At 43.4% G+C, this 18,468-nt stretch overlaps 1 non-coding gene across 1 annotated transcript; it reads right to left on the bottom strand.

Moving 5' to 3' along the window:
• Window positions 1–15,702: 15,702 nt before the first annotated feature.
• Window positions 15,703–15,771, bottom strand: TRNAP-GGG (transfer RNA proline (anticodon GGG)). Its single transcript has one exon. It is a non-coding gene; the product is annotated as a tRNA-Pro (tRNA).
• Window positions 15,772–18,468: the final 2,697 nt, after the last annotated feature.

Below are 18,468 nucleotides of genomic sequence, written 5' to 3'. Positions count from 1 at the left end.
CAGCATGAAGTGGTTAGCTGACTTAATGCACTATCTGAAGCGAAAGAGAAGAAAAGCCACCCTGCTCCTTTGTTCAGCAGATTGAGGGGCATGGTTTCTTTTGATAGTTATTCTTGCACCCATCTCAAGGATAAGCTGCCAATTTCACATAATGTATTTCCTTTCTATCTCTGACAAAGATGTGAAGATGACAAGAATTATACGATAAGAATCTCTTATTTCAGGGCTGGCTTTGAAAGTGCTTCACATGTTAAAACAGAGCCTTAGTAGTGGGCATTCATTCGTGGCTTTCCTATATATCTTTGTGAGTTTTTCATGTATTGTTGTTGTATTTGTTAATGATTATGATAATAATAATAGCTCAGTGGTAGAGCATCTGCTTGGCATGCAGAATAATAGCTCAGTGGTAGAGCATCTGCTTGGCATGCGGAAGGTCCCACGTTCAGTCCCCGACATCTCCAGTTAAAGGGACAAGGCAAGTAGGTGATGTGAAAGACCTCAGCCTGAGACCCTGGAGAGCCGCTGCCAGTCTGAGTAGATGATACTGACTTTGATGGACCAGGGGTCTGATTCAGTAAAGGTTCATGTGTTCAATAGCCCTGCAAAATGATAATATTGTTGTTTATTTGTGCAGATCAGTAAATGCACAATTTAAATCCAAACTATTGTATCTTGGCTTGGAAGCCATCACCACATCCTGGGGCAGGGAGTTCCACAATTTAACTATATGTTGCAGTAGTAAAGGCAAATATAATTATAATTTGCCTTTACTGATGCAACTGCTATAACTCCTGCCATTAGCCCCGGAACACAGTATCAGTATCGGTCCATTAGAATTATTCTCGTATTTCCTTAGGAAAAGGGCTTCTGCTAACAGGTAGATGCAGAAACAACCTGTACGGTTGTGAATGACAAGTTGATGCCACCAGCAAGCCATTTCCAAGAACAGTGACTGATTATCATGTTGTTTCCAAGTGACAAACATATTCAGCCTTGAATAGTTCAGTAGCTTAGGCAGACAAAATGCACGGAACATGACGAGGGCCCTGTTTACCCACAGATTTATAATTACAAACTAAATTAAGCATGAAATGAAACAATTTTAGTTTTAGCCTTAATGGCATGAAATGTTTGATGTTACTTTCCAGAAAGTATTTCTGGAAGGAAGTCAAAAGGGACTTGTTGAACAAGGTTTTTTTGGTGCATCGGCAAAGGGAGGCATCCCTTTCATTATGTGAATGTTGCTTTCGGAGGAGTTGGTTAGAAGACTTTGCTAGCACAAAGCTTGATTACAAATGCTGTATATGTTATAAAACTTTTTTGTCTCTGTTCCCATGCCGTTTTTTTTCTTTTGAAATGTCTCCTTAAACCTGAATGTGCATGTAAAACCAATGATCACCTATCTAGAACTGATACATGCTGTGAACTACACCCTTCATTTCAATGGAGGCAGTAAACTACATGCTTGCAGGAGAGAGAGTGGGAAAGAGAGGGCAGCATGGAATAGCCTGATCTCTTCAGATCTCAGAAGCTAAGCAGGGTCAGTAGTTGGAAGGGAGACCACCAAGGAAGACTCTGCAGAGGAAGACAAGGGCAAACCACCTCTGCTTCTTAGTTGCCTTGAAAGTCCCTTGCTGATGGGTCACCTTAAGTCAGCTGTGATTTGATGGCACCACACACACACACACATACACAGAGAGAGAGTATGTGTGTGAGAGAGAAATATCTTCAAGGAAAGGGTTTGGAGGAACTGGTGAAGAATTCCCTCATCCAGTATCTGCATTGTATAAATAATAGGGTTGTCAGGTCCTGCTTCGCCACCGGCGGGACGTTTTTGGGGTGGAGCCTGAGGAAAGTGTGGTTTGGGGGAGGGGAGAGACTTCAATGCCATAGAGTCTAATTGCCAAAGCGGCCATTTTCTCCAGGTGAACTGACCTCTATCAGCTGGAGATCAGTTGTAATAGCAGATCTCCAGCTAGTACCCTGAGGTTGGCAAGTAGCACCTCACATCTTCTGCTTTGACCATCCCCACACCCACCAATATAGTGCCAAGAAGAAATTTTAGTTACTCTTGGGTGCACACGATCTGGCCTGGGGGATTTGTACTCATCCAATGGAGCCAGGTACTTCTCAACTACCTCTCTGTCCATGTCAATCAGCAGCCTGGAGACCATGCCTTGCCTCCTACCAGGGACAAAGCCTATACGCATAAAAGTTGCATCTACTGTTGATCAGGAGAAGAGCAGGATATAAATATTTAAATAAAACAAATCAATTCGATAAACGTCCATAGGTTTTGTACCCATGTCATGGCAAAAAAACACATCGAAATGAGATGGAGCCACTATGGACAGCCGTGGATGAGAGTGGGAGCAGGTCTCCTCGATTCCATTCCTCCTATAGGAATGGTGCCCTGTATAGTCAACAAGCCTTGTAAATAAGGCTAATGAGGGCCAAGCTATATGTTGCGAAGGACACAGATCTGACACATGTTTACTGGTGCCATTTCAGTGGAGGATTTAGCTGTTTAAAAATCGTTGCAAGGATCCAATCCTGATTGGGCCCACAATCCAGCAGCAGCAGGTGATCTCCCCCCCCCTACATATTTTAAAGTCCCCAACCAGCCATGTGTGATGGGCTCTTCCAATATTTTTAAAAGCTTGGACGAGGAGAAGAAGCTCAATGGTTGCTGGGGTGCCACAGACCCAATTGGGATCAGGTCCTCATGGCAATTTTAAGATGTCTAAATTTCTCTCTAAAATAGTGGCGGCAGCCACAGGTTGGGCCTGTGTCTGTTGACATGTGCAGTTTGGCTCTCAGCCAAACCATCTAGCTCAGGAGTGTCGAACTCAGTTGTTTCGAGGGCCAGATATGACATAAATGTCACTTGGTCAGACCGGGCCATACCTCGCCAGCCCAGATCGAGAGGGTGGTGGTGGTTGCCTCGGCTGGCTCAAGGGGCAGATAAGAGCTCTCAAGGGGCTGGATCCAGCTCAAGGGCCTTATGTTTGACACTCCTGATATAGCTAGGGTTGCCAACCTCCAGGTACTTGCTGGAGATCTCCCGCTATTACAACTGATCTCCTGCCGAGAGAAATCAGTTCACCTGGAGAAAACGGCCGCTTTGGCAATTGGACTCTATGGCATTGAAGCCCTTCCCCTCCCCAAACCCCACCCTCCTCAGGCTCCACCCAAAAAAACTCTCAGTGGTGAAGAGAGACCAGGCAACCCTAGATATAGCTCAATGTTGTGTACTATGATTGATAGCACCTCTCCAGAGTCTCAGGTATAGCAAGGTCATTCACAGCACTCAGGGTTGCTTGAAATGCAGTAATGGAGTCCTTTCCCCTGATTCTGGGGCTGGTCTTGTCTGGGCTTTAGGGGTGTAGGCTGCCAATCAGTACTTGACACCTGCTGCCCGCCTTTAAGCTTTCTGTGGCTCCCTTGGGAACACCGAGCTAGTCTCTTGGTCCAAGATTCTCAGGATCTAAGCAGGGGACATAAAAGTCATCATCTTTCCATTACCCAGGGGTGTGCATAAGGCTCGCTCTCATGCAGCTGAGCCACACGGTGGCTTTCCAAGCCTTTATTAACAATCATGTGAGTACAAAAGATTAATGGGATGTGCAGCCTCCTGAAGTTATTTCAATTTGTGTTTACAACAATTAGATTTGAAGCACTGGATGCTCAGAGGTGCTCTGAAATATGACACAGATCTCCCTTCGTAGTTAAGTGGAGAGTTTTGTTGAAATGCATCCCACACTGTCTTCTCTCGCTGGGATGTTTTGACTACTGAATCAAATATCGGTATGCCAGGCGGGTAGGTGTGAGGTGGGAATGGGAAATTATGCACCCCTAACATGTTTAAGCGGTAAGTTCTGAACAAAATAAAAACGGACAGTTACTGATTTTGACAATTACCGCTCCGCACATGGCAGCGGCCTCCATTCTTAACAGCAATGGACAGTTTTTCAACTTTTGCTCGATTTGTTTTAAAAGGCGAAACTTTTAAGCTATACTGGTGTGGGAGGTAGAGGGGGAATAGATGGAAGGGGAGGTTTTAAGCATTTCAAATTCCAGCTAACAGAAACACTTCCCCTGTGCTCTGAATGACTATCAGCATTTAGCAAGGCCTTCACACAGGATCTCGATAATAATTTCTGTGGGTGTTTGTACATTGCCAAAAAATTGCATTGAGTTTGGAGGAAGTAGCTCTGTTGATAATGGCGGATTTTATACTTACTGTGGTTGGCATTTGTATAGCATATTCAAGGGACTTCTCCTATACTGGCACAGCAAGGCCAACATTACCATTTTCATACTGCAAGAAGAGAACAGCGACTGAGCAAGTTGCTTGACTAGAGAGTGTTTGGTAGGGTTGAAAACCTCTAGGTACTAAGCAGAAATCAAGCACAGATACCTTTAGACAAGCTGGATAAAGATAATGGTATCAAGCTCAAAATGATATGCAAAAGTGATATATTATTTACAAGTGCAGATGTTATACAGAAATACAAAGAATATGTAGCATAAAGCTACTCAAAGAAAGCAAATAATTTTCAAAGGTAAGTACAATTACTTGTAAAATACTTTCAAAGGTAAGTACCATGACTTAATTTTTTCTCTTTACAGAACGAAATAATGGAGCTTGAGAACGACATAAGCACGCCTCTGCTGGAGCATTTTCCGGATGCTTTAAACGCTTTCGCCATCCAAAGACAGCTTCATCAGCCGGTGGCCTTAAAATGTTGCTCCTTTACAGAAGTCTTATTATTAACAATATTCGTATATTCAAAGTCTTATTCTTCCATAACACAGCTTTATTCTGGCAGCCATCCTGGTGCAACATTTTAAGGCCACCGGCTGATGAAGCTGTCTTTGGATGGTGAAAGCATTTAAAGCATCCGGAAAATGCTCCAGCAGAGGCGTGCCTACATCGTTCTCAAACTCCATTATTTTGTTCTGTAAAGAGAAAAAATTAAGTCATTGTACTTACCTTTGAACGTATTTTACAAGTAATTGTACTTATCTTTGAAAATTATTTGCTTTCTTTGAGTAGCTTTATGCTACATATTCTTTGTATTTCTGTATAACATCTGCACTTGTAAATAATATATCACTTTTGCATATCATTTTGAGCTTGATACCATTATCTTTATTCAACCTCCAGGTACTAGCTGGAGATCTCCTGCTATTACAACTGATCTCCAGCCAATAGAGATCAGTTTGCCTGGAGAAAATGGCCGCTTTGGCAATTGGATGATATGGCATTGGTCCCCCCCTCCTCAAACCCTGCCCTCCTCAGGCTCCACCCCAAAAACCTCCCACCGGTGGCAAAGAGGTACTTGGCCACCCTACCCCCAAAACATCCAGGAATTTCTCAACTCAGAACTGGCAACTCTATAAAAACAGACTCTAAATTCCTTCAAAGAGGGGGGAAAATAGGTTGCTGGATTTCAAAAAAAAAGAAATTAAGGGAATTGGCCCAAGGTCATCCAGCAAACTTAATAATAGAGAACATAAGAACAGCCCTGCTGGAGCAGACAAAGGCCCATCAAGTCCAGCAGTTTGTTCACACAGTGGCCAACCAGATGCCTCTAGGAAGCCACTAACAAGACGAGTGCAGCAGCACCATCCTGCCTGTTTTTCACGGCACCCAAAATAATAGGCATGCTCCTCTGATACTAGAGAGAATAGGTATGCAGCATGACTAATATCCATTCTAACTAACAGCCATGAATACCCCTCTCCTCCATGAATATGTCCACTCCCCTCTTAAAGCCCTCCAAGCTGGCAGCCATCACCACATCCTGGGGCAGGGAGTTCTACAATTTAACTATGTGTTGTGTGAAAAAATACTTCATTTTATCTGTTTTGAAGCTCTCACCCTCCAGCTTTAGCAGATGACCCCGTGTTCTAGTATTATGGGAGAGGGAGAAAAACTTCTTCCTGTCCACTCTCTCCAAACCATGCATAATTTTATAGACCTCTATCATGTCTCCCCTCAGCCACCTTCTTTCCAAGCTAAACAGCCCTAAGTGTCTTAACTGCTCCCCATAGGACAGTTGCTCTAGTCCCCTAATCATTTTGGTTGCTATTTTCTGCACCTTCTCAAGCTCTGTAATATCCTTTTTTAGGTGTGGTGACCAGAACTGTACACAGCATGCCAAGTGTGGTGTCACCATAGATTTGTACAAGGGCAGTATGATATCAGCAGTTATAGGTCAAAAACGCACGGTCACTTACTGCTGTTTCTGCGCAGTTTCCTCCCTGTTTATTCCCAATTTCACCCAGGATCAAATCCTTGCAAACGAACGGCAATTGATTTGATGCTGGCTGAGCGATATGTCGACTCAAAACGAACCCGGTTGTGCAATCAAGGAGCCAAACTGTTATCCCTGGCTCGTCTTAATTGCTTAATTTCCTTGAGGTAGAGGATCTGGAGATAGAATGGCTCTCATTGGCTGAGCTGCCCAGATCTTGAAAAGGCAGGGCAGATAGACCTATCCAGTGATGGCAGTAGAGTCTGAATCGACCAATCACCAGGGGGAGGGGGCGTTGCTGAACGACCAGGAAGTATGTCTCTCTCACATTTTCTGTTTTCACGGAGGGATCAGCCCATAGTTTCAGCACAGATTAACAAAGGTAATGCGTACAGATTCTCCCCCAGCCCGGGTTCATTTAATCCTGGCTGGAACGGGGAGGAAACTGGGCAGAAACTGGAGTAAATGGCCGTGCGTTTTTGCCCTTATTCTCTATTCCTCGTCTAATTATGGCCAGCATGGAATTTGCCTTTTTTACAGCAGCCGCACACTGGGTTGACATCTTCATTGAGCTATCCACTACCACCCCAAGATCCCTTTCTTGGTCTGTCGCTGCCAGCACAGATCCCATCAGTGTACATGTGAAGTTGGTTTTTTTGTCCCAATATGCATCACTTTACACTTACATTGAATCTCATTTGCCATTTTAATGCCCATTCTTCCAGTATGCAGAGATCCTTCTGGAGCTCTTCACAGTCCGATTTTGTTTTAACCACCCTAAATAATTTGGTGTCATCTGCAAACTTGGCTACTTCACTGTTTAACCCCAACTCCAGGTCATTGATGAACAGGTTGAAAAGCACCGGTCCCAACACAGATCCCTGAGGCACCCCACTGCTCACATCCCGCCATTGTGAGAACTGACCATTGATTCCTACTCTCTGCTTCCTATTTTTCAGCCAGCTCTCAATCCATAAGAGGACTTGTCCTCTTATCCCGTGACTATGAAGTTTGCTTAGCAGTCTTTGGTGGGGGACTTTGTCAAAAGCTTTTTGGAAATCCAAATACACAATATCCACAGGCTCATTCCTGTCCACATGCTTATTGACCCTATAAAAAAACTCTAATAGGTTAGTGAGACAGGACCTACCCTTACAGAAGCCATGTTGGGTTTTGCCCAGCAGACCTTGCCCTTCTATATGCTTGACAATTCTATTTTTAATAATGCTGTCCACTAATTTACCCGGAACAGACGTTAAGCTAACTGGCCTGTAATTTCCTGGGTCCCCCCTGGAACCTTTTTTATAAATGGGTGTTATATTGGCCATTCTCCAGTCCTCTGGTACAGAGGCTGATCGAAGGGACATATTACATATCTTTGTTAGCAATTTCAGCAAAGTTCAGCAATTTCCCATTTGAGTTCTTGAAGAACTCTAGGATGAATACCGTCTGGTCCCTGTGACTTGTTAGTTTGCAGTTTGTCTAGACGTTCTAGGACTTCATGCCTTGTTACCACTATTTGCCTCAGTTCCTCATTTTCCCCTCTCCAAAATCTCTGTTCAGGAGAAGGAAACTGCCCTGTATCTTCAACAGTGAAGACAGATGAGAAGAATTCATTTAGTTTTTCCCCAATCGCTTTATCCTCCCGTAGAGTTCCTTTACTCCCATTGTCATCCAATGGTCCAACCGCTTCCCTAGCTGGTTTCCTACTCCTAATATACTTAAAGAATTTCTTATTGTTTGTTTTGATGTGTTTAGCAATATGCCCCTCAAAATCTTTTTTTGCATCTCTAATTATCTGCTTGCATTTCCTTTGTGCAAGTTTGTGTTTGCTTCTGTTTGCCACATTTGGGCAAACCTTCCAGTCTCTGAAGGAAGACTTTTTTTCTCTAATTGCTTACTTCACCTTACCTGTTAGCCATGGTGGTGACCTCTTGGACTTATTACTACCTTTCCTGACCTGCAGTATACAAACTAGCTGAGCCTCTAGTAATGTGGACTTGAGTAACCCCCAAGCCTTTTCAAGAGATTTAACCCTCCTAACTGTTCCTTTCAACTTCCTCTTTACCAGTTTTCTCATTTTAGAGAAGTTCCCTCTTTTAAAGTCAAAGGTAATGGTATGAGATTTCCCAGTCACTTTCCCACTTACATATAAATTAAATTTGATGCCATTGTGATCACTATTGCCAACTGGCTCAACTACATCCACATCCCACACTAAATCACTGACAGCACCACAGAGTATTAAATCCAGGATCATCTCCCCTCTGGTTGGGTCTATGACCAACTGTTCGAGGGCACAGTCATTTAGGATGTCTAAACGTTTTATCTCTTTGGCTTGACTGGAGTATTCATTTATCCAATCAATATGAGGGAAGTTGAAGTCTCCCATTATTACTACTTCATTAACTTTACATGCTTCCCTAATTTCATTCTCCATCTCAAGATCACCCTGAGCCATTTGGTTAGGGGACCGATAGAACACCCCCAGTACTAAATCTCCTTTGGGGCCCGGAATCATCACCCATAAGGATTCTGTGGACGAGTCTGCCTTTTTTATGGTCTCTAGCTTATTAGACACTATGCCTTCCTTGATATACATAGTGACACCCCCTCCAATACACCCTTCCCTGTCATTTCTATACAGTTTGTAACCAGGGATGACTGTGTCGTGGGCTGCGACAATCTAACCAGGATTATGTTAGGAAAGCATGTCTCCATTAGGTTTCATAAGGATTAAATGTATTGAAAAGATGTAAGCTCAGGGCTTACTTGCTATTTAGAAGTAGCAAGCCAGATTCTACTGTTATACTCAGTCAATGTAGAAACAATCCAAGGTTCTTATGAAATAAAATATACTATAATACCTGTGACAATATTCAGTCCAAGGTTAGCAAAAACCTGCCAAAGTCTGTATACTATTGTCCCAGCTAAAGGTCACTGCTGTAGAAGCACTCAGTTAGAAAACCAATGCAGCAGATGTAATTATTGCATGGGTCTGACTAACTATTTTCTGTTGACTGACTGATGGAAATAGACAAGCTCATACACTGTTTGTAAATCCTACTGTCAACTGGATCTGTACCCATCCAAGGACACTGGGAAGATATAAATAGAGACCTTTCTCTGACTACAGGTTAGCGAAGATCTTGATAGTCTGAACACTCTGACTTATGGACTTCCTCCATGTACCAAGAGATGTAAAAGCCTTGGCAGCCTAATTCTTGCGTGAATTGGGAAATCTGATTCTTGCGTGAATCAGAACTTCATTTATTCTTGTCTTTTGATTCTGGAGAATTCTCACAGAGAGATATTATGCCACACAGTCTGTCTCTCTGAAGACTGATTGTCTGAAATAATTGTCTATACAAATGCTTCATCTTGAATATGATGAAGACTCTTATATTCTGAGGATTATGAGGGTATGGATCTTACCATATTTGAATATGGTGACATTGAGAACTCATTTGTTCTAACAAGACTTATGTCTTCTCATAAGATCTGTCTTATATACAGGCTTCCTAGATCTGATGGACAAGATGTAAATGCAGCTTCTCTAAGAAGCCCAGAGCATATTTCTCTACACAAGGTGAGAGCACTGAATATGCTCTGCAGTCAGTTCTAAGACTGAGGTCTGACACAGAACTGTCTGGCATACATAAACATGCATTACAGCCAACAATGGCTTTCACATAGAATTACTCTATTTGGAATCCATATAATTGGAAATACATGGATGGAGATCCATGGAGCCTTAAGCTCTTAAACTGAACTATACTCAGTATCTCTCTAAAGATTGGTACTGCCAGAGAGACCGTAGAATAGAGTTTTATACTCTACACATAATGTTAAGCTTTACACATAGTAACAGCAAATACGGATTAATTACAGTATAGTTAAACCATCAAAGTGGCTCTTAGCTATACAGCAATGCTTACATCAAATGCATGCTTAGAAATGGCTGTCACTTAGCTTTTTCTAATCTGAATATGGGCTTCAGACCCAGAAACCTCAAACATATAGAGACTTTATGGTTTCATGACTTCAGTCAAAAACAGACTGATGTTAAGAGCTATAGAACCAGCTTTAACATGAAACTATGGAACCAAAGAGATCTCCTACCTTTTCAAATACTAAAGGCATTGAAATAACAGAATAATATTTAGAGAATACCTGAAGGAAATCTAACTATTGTAAATGAACTCATAGAATCCTTACAGAAACTCTGCAATGACATAACTGGGTAAAAGTATATCTTATATTTAAATAATTTGAAGTAGAATTCTTATTCAATGCACTAACCATTATTTTACAAGATTTCTGTAAACTGTATTATTTCCTGAATGAAAAATATACTTGAGAAACTCTCATATAGAGTCATAGAGATTATTGATATTGTTAAATATTGCTTGCATATATTTGTTCCTGTTGAACTAACTAATATAGTTTTTATTTCTGTAATTATTTAAAAGCATATATTTTATGTGAAATAAATAATATTTTTATTCAAATAATCTTTTCATATTTTTACTGGAACAATTCAATAGAAAGTCTATCTCACAAGAGATAGAAAGTGTTGATCCCTGCTTAGTGGGTAATGGGCTGAATAGATACGGATCTCTTTTTAGGAAGGGGTCAATTCTAGGAGCTGGACTACCTTAACGGCACAGACCGCAACAACTGTATCCGATTGGTTCTCTCCCCTCCACAAGGTTTCTGTAATGCTCACCATATCGATGTTTTCCCTTAAAACCATGCACTCTAATTCCCCCATTTTTGCTTGGAGGCTTCTAGCATTAGCATAGAAACACTTCCACACTGTTTCTCTCTTTCGACTTGCCTGGCATGTGCCTTTGGGCATCTTGTGGCTATCCATCATTTTTTCCCCATTCCCTTTCATGTCCAAGTAATTCCCATGTGGGCAATCTGAAGCAATTTTCCCTTTGTCCATGTGCACTGAGTTTGCCTGAACTGGATGCTTCTCAGCTCCTGTCGGCTTTCCCCCCAGGTTCAGTTTAAAATCTGCTCTGCCACCTTTTTTATATTACGCTCCAGCACTCTGGTTCCATTCTGGTTCAAGTGGAGCCCATCTCTTTTGTATAGGCCCAGCTTGTCCCAAAATGTTGCCCAGTTCCTTACAAATCTAAAGCCCTCTTCCCTGCACCACTGTCTCATCCACGCATTGAGACTCACCAACTGTGCCTGCCTAGCTGGTCCTGCACATGGAACAGGTAGCATTTCTGAGAAAGCTACCTTGGAGGTCCTGGCTTTTAGTCTCCTGCCTAGCAACCTAAATTTGGATTCCAAGACCTCTGGACTACATTTCCCCACATCGTTGGTGCCAACATGCACCACAACCACTGGCTCCTCCCCAGCACTACCTACCAGACTACCTATATGACAGGTAATGTCCGCAACCTTTGCACCAGGCAGGCAAGTCACCATGCAGTCCATGCACCCACCAGAAACCCAGCTATCTACATTCCTACGGATTGAATCCCCCACTACAAGAAGCCCCCCTCCTCTCTGAGGCATATCCTCAGTACGAGAGGATATCTGTTCATCCACCAAGGAAGAGGTCCCTTCTAAGGTACCACATTCCCCTACCTCAGTGAGATGGCCTCCTTCCCCAAGGGCTTTATCATCCGTGACTGGCAGGTTGCCGTCACCTTGGGACTGGGATGTGACTATTTCATCCCCGGAGTCCTTAGTCACCTCTCTCTCTGCCTGCCTCAGCTCCTCCAGTTGAGCTACCTTGGCCTCGAAGAAGTGAACTCGCTTCCTGAGAGCCAGGAACTCCCTGCACCGAGCGCACACCCACGACTTCTGTCCAGCAGGCAGATAATCATACATGTGACACTCCATGCAGCACACTGGATAGCCCCCCGACCCCTGCTGGCTTTCTACCTTCATAACTGGTATTTTATTAATTAATTTAATATTATATTATTCTTTGGTGTTGTAACCCTGCCTTTTACTCTCTTGGACTCTTCCTATACCAAATAAGAACTGAGTGCCGAAGTTCCTTGCCCTGCAGCTATCTGCTGCTAATTCACATAGATATTCAAGTTGCTTGGTACTCCAACCGGATGGAGAGAGTTACTCTGCTAAGATAAAAAGATTTTATACTCACCTATAGATCCCCAGTCACGATCCACAGGCTAAGAGCCACAGGAGCGACCAGGAGCCTTGGAATTTAAATGCACACAGCCCCCACCTCTCAGACACAAGCTCCAATCACAACAACCCCACTTAACAAGGGAACAATCAAGCTTTCAGGCAGCAATCAACCTTAATCACCCCCCCGGCACAACAATCACAACCCTCCCCCAGCAAACTTCAATTAAATTTTCAGTTTAGTTAGGCTTCCCAGCGTTTTAAAAAAGGCAAAGTTTAAACTCACCCCTGCCTGTAGTCCCCAGCTCAGAAGGGATTTGAATGAATGCCTCCCAGATTTAGTCGGACCCTCTAGCCACTACACCATGCAAGATCTCCTGTAAATGTTCTATAGGCGTCTTGCTAAAAGACTTTATGTATTTATTAAGTCAACTTCCTCCAGGAAACTTTGAAAATAAACCTAAACTGGAGACTGGCATGTAACCACGCAGATGAATTTCCTGCATTATTGACTGAGTCACCCCTGTTGTACATCGCTTGACTAGCTTTAAGGCCAAATGTGCTCTCTGAGGATTACAAGGCCAAGGAACACGGCATACGAGAATAAATACCTGAATTCTGAGGTCAAGGTTGAAAAATAAGATGAGGAGAAGTTACTCAGGAAGAAAACAGCTCTTTCACTCACAGTTTGAAAAACACAGTTTATACAGAGGGCATTTGATCTAGACTAGGGATTTACGAATATGCCCTCCACTTTTGGAATGCTGTCTTTGGGCGAAAACACATGGCCACTTAAGCCTCCTTTATTCCCTGTTTCAGCCAGGATGCAGCCAGGATCGAACGCGTATGTTTAGCTGAACGTGCGTTCGATCCTGGCTGAATCTTGGCTGAAACAGGGAATAAAGGAGGCTAAAGCGACCATGCGTTTTTGCCCTTTGTGAGCCTTTTCATCACACTATATTTTGGGGGGTACTGGTACTCCTGGTTCATGTCTTTCACTCCATCTTAGCACCATTGGAATGCTACTTCAGTGTCATTTCTATGCTATATGCTATTTATACTTACATATGACTGCCCCCAAAATAACTATGCTATAATTTTAACAGGAAAGATTTGGGTTGAGGACACAGAAAATGGCCTATATATTTAAAGCATTATGTCAATTTGCACAAGAAAGAAGTGAAATTGAAATGGGAATCTGGAGTCAAACTAGTTGGGTGGAAAAGTTTGATAGCATCCCTAAGCCAGGCTCTTTCCATCTGGATTCCCCCACTATGACCATTGATATGAGAAGCATCTACTGCTGACATAGTTGCAGGCAAGCTTTGTGAAATCAATTTTAAAGGTTTGCTGCTGGTAAAAATGAGATGTGACTGGGGAAGATATAGGTCGTTTATGCATGGGAGTTTTACCTGGGGTCCGATGCTCGCTCGACCTACACTTTTCTGCAGTGAATCCAAAAATTGCTATGCACCCGCAAAGTTACCAAGCTCCAATCCGAAAGCATCTCCCTGCCCCTTGAAAATGCTGCTTTGTAATTGGCTGTAGTGTTTGCTGTGAGAAAAATGCCCAGTTCCCATTTTCCCCTCAAAACCCAAGTGCCAGTTTACAAATCAATTTCAAAAACCAGTGATCTTTTAAAGGAGGGGGAGGAAACAAGCTTCGCTTTAAAACCGTTTCATTTTTGTCTGCTCAGAAAGAACTCCAGGAGGAGACATATCAGGAAGTCTCCTCGCCCCTTCAAACACTGCTTTGTAATTGGCTGTTCTGCTTACTGTGAGAAAAACATCACTCCCTATAGGGTTGCTAGGTCCCTCTTCGCCACTGATAGCACGTTTTTGGGGTGGGACCTGAGGAGGTCAGGGTTTGGGGAGGGGAGAGACTTCAATGCCATAGAGTCCAATTGCCAACGCAGCCATTTTCTCCAGGTGAACTGATCTCTATTGGCTGGAGATCAGTTGTAATAGCAGGAGATCTCCAGCTTGTATCTGGAGGTTGGCAATCCTACACCCCCCAAGTCCCTTGTCGCATGCTTTGCCTTTATGCATGGCGATTTCACCCGGGCTGATCTCAGGGGAGATTGAAGACTGGAATGCATAAAGCATCAGCATTCTTCCAGCTCCAAGGCAAGACTAATACAATCATATCTCTCACTTATAGAGATACTTCATCAAGGCAATATGGACCATTTCCAGCTATAGACAGCTGAGCAACCCTTAAGTATCGCTAATCCAACCCAGCCATTGATAAAGACAGCCTAACATCCATTCCACCCAGGATGAGCCATCAAACCCATATTCGTGCATGGTACTTTATCAATATGCTGAAACTGTCCAACGATCACCCCACCTTGGAATGTCTGGTATTTCTAGGGTTGCCATCTCCAGGTTGGAAAATCCCTGGAGATTTGGAGGGTGGAGCCTGAGGAGGGTAGGTTTGAGAGGGGAGGGACTTCAATGAGATATGATGCCATAGAGTCCACCTTCCAAAGTGGCCATTTTCACCAGCTGAACTGATCTTTGTCACCTGGACGTCCGTTGTAATCCCACCAGATCTCCAGCTCCCACCTGGAGGCTGGCAACCCTTGAGTAGTCTCCACTGAATTCATTTGGACTCAATTCCAAGTAACCATGCATATGATGCTTAAGACGTATGTGGAGGAGGGGATTTCCCTTCCACAACACCAGTCTGGGGTATTAGAATAATAACAACCATTAGAAATATAAATAGACATGAGCTGTATTCCCCCCCCCCATTCCTTAATTCCACTTTCCAAATCATTGCACCCTCCCGTCTATGGTGCTTTTTTGTCACATCGTTTCAGCAGGAGAAATAACTAATACATGAAAATGAGCTTGGTCTATACTCACCTGAATAGAACAGATGTTGAGCCTCTTCTATAGCTTGCATGAGGACGATCATTGTTAATTTATCATTGATGGAGTGTGTCGACTGTGCAGAAAGAGTTATGGTTCTTATTCTCACAAGAACTCAGTTTCACAGATGGGAAACCAGAAGCTAAGAGAAAGCAACATGCCCGAGACCACCCAGCAAGCCTGTTTCAGAGGGGGAATATGATGCTCCCTGTCCTAGATACTTTGTTGAACATCTCGTGCACTTGGACAACAGTTTTTTTTTAATTTAAAAAAATCAGTTGTGTCAGACATGACAATTCGAGCCAAGCTAATTCACATGAACACATGAACACAGGAACACATGACTGAATCAGACCCTCGGTCCATCAAAGTCAGTATTGTCTACTCAGACTGGCAGCAGCCCTCCAGGGTCTCAGGCTCTCACCTACTTGCCTCATCCCTTTAACTGGAGATGCTGGGAATTGAACCTGGGACCTTCTGCATCCCAAGCAGATGCTCTACCACTGAGCCACAGCCGCTCCCCCAGCACATCCTCCCCCTCCTTCTAGCACACAACCTAAATGTCTTTCAGCGCATTCCTGGGAGGAATGCCCGTACCGGGCGTTGGAGGCAAACTAGCTGCATTGCCTCCTAAAGAGGTTTCGGCACCAAAAACACGTGCAACCCTGGAGATATGCCTGCTAAAAGCCAGCGTATCTTTGCAAAAATAAAAAAGGGGCGTTCCCGAGCGGAAAGTGCTCAGGATGCCGACTAACGTCAGGAGGCACAGATCTATTTAAAGCCCCCCCCTCAGCCTTGCCGGACTCCCGGCAGGGCTGGGGGGGGGTCTGGAAACCCTCTGCGCTGCCTGCGCAGACAGCGCAGAGGGGCTTGTTTAAAGGGCCCCCCGCGCGCCTTCAGGGAATCCCCCTGAAGGCGTGCGGGGGCCGAATTTTTCCCCGAACTCCGGATCCCCCCGAATTTCCAGGGATCCGAAGCGGGGGAGTTCGGACTTCGGCACGGCCCGAATAAAAACGGGCCGAATTTTGCCGAAGCCGAACTATACCGAATTTTTTTTTCAACAGCCCTATTTTAGATAAGGTATCTTCACAACTCAAAGTAGCAAATAACTTATCTTAAATAGATGGCTGCCTTTTCTAGAATATGCGGAGAAGGGGGCATTGTAAAGTAAATGATGCCCACAAATTTATCATATTATTTGTATTTATTAAGTTCTGCTAAGTGAATACAACAAATGGTATAATTTCTGTAAAAAGCACGAATGTATAAGAGATCAATTATTGGAACATATCTGGACTGTACAAAGAAGTTTAACCTACTGCTGTTGTATTTTTATTTTTGTGGTTGTTGTTTTTATAAAGTAAACCTAAAGTACAGAGTTATAAAAGTATTTCTGCCTGATTATGTCAGCTATGCACCATACAAAGTATACCTTTGGAGGCATACATGTGAATTGAGTGCCTTTCAGTATTGGATTCTTACGAACAGAAACTTTATGGCTCAGAGAGATGTTTTCCCTTACTTTCTTATTCCAGGTGACTATCAGAAGTCATCTACATGGAATGCAAAGGCAACTCACTTGCCTCAATTACTTGGGAACATGTAAATCACTCAAGAGTGTTCCGGAAGCTGACAAAGTTCATTTTTCACTGTCCAAAAAGTCTTTAGGGACCTCTCGTCTCAGCTAAATCCATAATCCTGCCAATTAATTTCTCATGACAAAAATCATTCAAGATGGACAGCTTGAAGGATGCTAACGTGACCTTCCCCTTTGGAAAAATACATCAATCGAACACATTCCTGTCCCGTCTTACATGATGTGCTACCCATATTCTAAGTAAGTGTATAATAAAGGTGGGCTTTTGGAGTTGTGGAGTTTTTACTGCCCCCAAAATCCATTTAGCTGGGCCATATACTTGGTGGCTATATTCCACCAGGATACACAGAGCTCTATCAGGACTCTGTATCTATAGCCCCTTCAAAAACCACTGAAATGCCACCAATCAACTTTAAGGTGCTACTGGACTCTTGCCCTTTTCTACTACTGCAGACAGACTAACACGGCTACCCACTGTGAATACTGTTCATAATAGTATTGTGGACAAATCTGATTTTCAGCTGATTTCAGAATGCCATGTTTTGTTTTGTTTTTAAATGCAGGCTGTTTTCATGGGTACAAGGATTTCTGCCCACAGAGCATGGATGTCCTATCTTCCTCCTCACACATAGGTATGGTTGCCAACTCCAGCTTGAGATATTCCTGGAGATTTGGGGGTAGAGCCAGGGAGGGTGAGGTTTGGGGAGAAGAGGAACCTCAGCAAAGCGTAATACCACAGAGTGCACCCTACGGTTGTGCATATTGATATACCCAAACTGAAAACAATCCTGAAATTAGATGTTTCGGCAATATTTGGGTTTTGGGTAGACCAAATACCAAAATCTGGGAATCTGCCCGAAACTGAATAGGTGATTCCTGAAAAAGCCGAACAAATATTCAGCTTTTTTGGGTTTGGCTATTTGCCTTTGCTGAGATGCACGGCTCGGTGCTTTCTCGCATTTTTCTATCTTTTGACTGGTTTTGTTAGGGCCCCATAGTTGGGGCCCTTTTGAGGTAGGGGTTGTGTAATCGGAGCCAACTTGGTCTGACCAACTATATGGTAGGCTGATCAGCATCAAGCATATTTAAAAGATGGGGCTCACCAAGTCACGTCCAGAGGGATATACCCTCCAACTAAAAAACGCCAGCTTCTACAGCTGCTTACCAGGCTTCTAAAAAAGACTACTCACTTGTGCAGATAAGCAATCTTCATCACAAGAGCTGCCTTGATCATGACTTAGGCTGGCTCCGATATCAACACCCCCCCCCCCGAAAACATGCTCTCAAACTGAAGGTCACCCTGAGTAGAGGCTTTGTTTCCCCGCACCATGACCACCTCTTGAAATCAGATTTTTGATTACCATAATAAAGGACTGTTCACAGGATGTCATTTGCCACCAAAAGAAATGTTTTCTGTGCCTTAGTTTTCTTGCGTTTAAGACTTTCTCCTCAGTTTGGAAGCTAATTTGCATGGACATCATGCTATACGCCCCAGATATGAAGGGAGCCCCCAGACTTTGAGGTGCCAGCCTGACAATCGGCTCTTTCTGCCAGTCCTCGGCAACTCTGAAGTTCTTAACCTGAAAACCGATGGACAGCTTGGCTTGCAAATGCC

Source organism: Euleptes europaea, chromosome 2 (assembly GCF_029931775.1).
Source record: "Euleptes europaea isolate rEulEur1 chromosome 2, rEulEur1.hap1, whole genome shotgun sequence".
In the NCBI taxonomy this organism is placed as follows: domain Eukaryota; kingdom Metazoa; phylum Chordata; class Lepidosauria; order Squamata; family Sphaerodactylidae; genus Euleptes; species Euleptes europaea.
This window is presented reverse-complemented; position numbering and strand designations above follow the sequence as displayed.